The following is a 3,710-nucleotide window of genomic DNA, read 5'->3' as shown; positions in this document are numbered from 1 at the left end:
GATCAATACCCAGGTACCCCATCTTTATCGATTGCCTTACCTTCTCCTTTACTTTTGCTCTCTTTTGGGTTGCTTTACTTTTGAGAATTGAATCTTGTCACACATATCACTATTCATCTTTCATATAGTTAAGAAGCAAATTAATTATTTTTATTCCCATTTCCCTGTGAATACGATATCCCACTCACCTAGGATTTAATACCTCGATAACTACGTGCACTTGCGGGGAGCACTGTCAGGTGTCTAGGGTTTGGAGAGGCTTTGACAAGGCTTTGGAGAGGTTTGACGGCCTTCGACACCGCGTTTCCCTTGGAAGAAAGCTATTGGAGGAGCTTTCATCAACACCGATCCGATGAGGTGTGCTCTAGGTTTGACGAGGGGACCTTTGAAGAAGACGCGGCCGATCGACAAGACCTTCGACACGAACACAAGGGGGTTTTCATTAATAGATTGCATCTCTTTACTTTTGATTTCATTATCTATTGTATTTTGGTCCATGGAGAGCTAAACCCCTAGTGGGTACTTGGGTATTTGTGAACCCTAGGATGTATTCGTTTCATTGAATCTCTTTATTATGCTTTCAATTAATTGATGTTTATTGTGAGTTCTAATCTTGTAGGCTTGATTTTTTCAATACTCCCCTAGAGTGAGACTAGGGTTGAGAGTTCTTGCTGGTAACTCTGGTGAGTGAGTGACAAAGCTAGATTGGAGAGGATTGAGGGGCTGAGTCGAGAGGTAGCGGAGCGTCCCCTTTCCCCTCCAGTGTGATCTATCCTACCTCCACGTTCCAAGAGTTCTTTGTGGCCATAGTAGAGTTAATGGGATAAGGGATGACCTTCCACTGGGGCAACAGAGTGAAGTGTTGAAGTGATTTTAGCACCCAGGGCTTAATCGTTGTTAGGGACCTTCCACCTTGATCAAAAGGTTAGGTTTATACATAGGAATAGGGTTTATCACTTGGAATCCCTTGAACTCATTGCAATTCTATACGAGTGCGAGGTTGAGAGGTTATTCAATTTCTCCTCCGGGACATGTATAAAGTTAGGCATGATTGACCTTAGATTTGGGACCATGTATTAAAGGATCTCCACGACTCATTGTTGCATCAATTAGGAAGCATAATAGGGGGTTTTCCACTTAAAATGATTATCCTAGGTGGAACAATATCCGGGTAACCCATTTATCATCGATTGCCTCCCCTATCTTTTACTTGCGCCTCCTTTATCTTTTGTTATTTTCATTTGCATTGAGTTTGTTTTCACATCAGTTTCAACTTTTTTTCATTCTAGTTAAATAGCAATCTTGGTAATTCTAAGTACTATTCCCTGTGGATTCGACTACCCTCTCACCGGGGTATTATTACTTCCTAGGCATATTTGGTCGTGTAAAGTTTTTGGCGCCATTGCCGGGAAGTAGGCGTTTAGAGATACTTTGCACTTTGTTTTCTTAGCTATTCATTTATTTATTGTATTTCATACTTGCTTATTCTATCATCGTTCTGATTTATTTTTTTTTCTTTTTGGGTGCAGCTAAAGGTTATGACCCGAGGAAACACCTCAATACTGATTAAAGGAGATCCCGAGCTCAAACGTACACTTAGAAGAAAAGGGAAAGAACCTTTGTAAGAACAGTCTAATCTAGCTGATTTGGAAGTAGAAGAATCTGAAAACATGGCAGAACAGAATGAACAGCAGCGGAAATTATCCGATTATGCCAGACCTTCAGTATTGGGGACACAATTAAGCATTGTGCATCCCCATATTATACCTCAGAACTAAAAGCTGAAGCCGGTATTCATCCACATGTTGCAGCAATCCACACAATTCAATGGTTTGGCCGATGAGGATCCAAACAGTCATATAGAGAACTTTCTCGAGGTGTGTGATATGGTGCAGATAAACGGGGTGACAGATGATGCCATCAAGCTGAGAGCCTTCCCATTTTCCTTAAAAGGGAGAGCAAAGAAGTGGCTACACTCATTACCTAGAGCCTCGATTACCACATTGGAGCAGATGGTAGAACCTTTTCTTGCCCGATATTTCTCTCCCAAAAAATCCGCAAAGCTTAGTAATGTGATCTCGTCCTTTGTACAGTTGGAATTGGAGTATCTATTTGAGACATGGGAAAGGTTCAAGGAGCTCCTGAGAAAGTGCCCGTAACATGGATTTCCGGAGTGGATGATTGTTCAGACCTTTTACAATGGTTTAAATCCGAGTACAAGGTAACTCTTGGATGCGGCAACAGGAGGTCCCTTAGGTACCAAGACCCCCGGTGAGGCCCCTTAACTAATTGAAGAAATGGGGTTAAACAGCTACCAATGGAATGCTAGGGAGAAGAAGAAGGTAGCCGGTCTCCATGAGATAGATGCAATGACTTTGTTGGCGGCTCAAGTGGAATCATTGAGTAAGAAGTTAGATCTTCTAACTTCGAATAGAGTGGTGGCCGTGATTACTTGCACTAGGTATGGTGGAGGACATGCTGCCTCCGATTGCCCGATATCCATTGGTGATGCATCTTCCGTTGAGAACGTCGATTTTGTTGGTAATGGCATGAGGAATCAAGGAAATCCATACAATAATAAATACAATCTCGGTTGGAAGAATCATCCCCAAACGTGGAGCAACCAAGGTCCACAAAAGGCCATAGGGCCATCGGGTTTCCAACAACAACAGCAAGCCCTAAACATGGAAAACAAAGTTTCAGGTTTGGAGACCCGAATGAACGATTTGGAGAAGGCCTTAATAAGGTTTGTGCAATCATCCGATACAAGGATCCAATCAGTTGAGGCTACACTTCGCAACCACACCACCTCTTTGTATAATCTTGAAAATAAAGTAGGGCAGATTGCGATGTCCTTATCGGAAAGGCTACAAGAAAAGCTTGCCGAGTAACACTGAGACCAACCCTTGAGAGCATGTAAAGGCGATTACTTTAAGAAGTGGTCATGAGGTCGAAGGTAGGCTTCCGAGTGAGAAGCCCAATGAACATGCACCCGAGGTTATAGAGGTTGAGAAGGGAGCAAGCAAAGAGAAGGAGGTGGAACGCCCACCTTTCAAACCAAGAATTCCTTATCCCTCTAGATTGAAGAATGACCAAGGGGATGAATAGTACAAGAAGTTCCTGAGTATGTTTAAACAACTCCATATCAATATTCCTTTTGTTGAGGCATTGGCCCAAATGCCTAAGTATGCAAAATTCTTGAAAGACTTATTGACCAAGAAGAGGAAGTTAGAGGAGAGTGCTTTAGTGATTTTAGACGCATCTTGCTAGGCAGTTTTGCAAAAGAATATGCCGAACAAGAAGAAAGACCGGGGAAGCTTCATCATTATGTGTAATATTGGCAATTTAGGTGAAGAAATGGCATTGGGGACTTAGTGGCCAGTATCAACGTCATGCCATACACCTTCTTTCAAAAGCTAGGCCTACTCGAATGACTTTGCAATTGGCGGACCGAACTGTGAGACATCCGAGGGGCATCATCGAAGACATGCTTGTCAAGGTGGACAAGTACATTTTTCCGGTTGGCTTAATAGTTCTATACGTCGATGATGATGCGGATGTACCCTTGATACTTGAGAGGCCATTTTTGCAGATTTCCAAAGCCTTGATTGACATGGACAGTGGAGAACTAACATTAATAGTTGGAGATGACAAGCTCACATACCACCTTGCTGACAGAAAATGTTCAATCCGGACTCGTACTAGGGTTT

The 3,710-nt window shown here is 42.6% G+C and overlaps 1 non-coding gene across 1 annotated transcript; it reads right to left on the bottom strand.

Annotated features, from left to right (window-relative positions):
• Positions 1 to 2,060: 2,060 nt before the first annotated feature.
• Positions 2,061 to 2,167, bottom strand: LOC120279912. The gene has a single exon (XR_005542214.1). It is a non-coding gene; the product is annotated as a small nucleolar RNA R71 (small nucleolar RNA).
• Positions 2,168 to 3,710: the final 1,543 nt, after the last annotated feature.

Source organism: Dioscorea cayenensis, chromosome 16 (genome assembly GCF_009730915.1).
Source record: "Dioscorea cayenensis subsp. rotundata cultivar TDr96_F1 chromosome 16, TDr96_F1_v2_PseudoChromosome.rev07_lg8_w22 25.fasta, whole genome shotgun sequence".
Lineage (NCBI taxonomy): Eukaryota > Viridiplantae > Streptophyta > Magnoliopsida > Dioscoreales > Dioscoreaceae > Dioscorea > Dioscorea cayenensis.
Note: the sequence above shows the minus strand (reverse complement) of the source record. Positions and strands in the feature narration are given on the sequence as shown.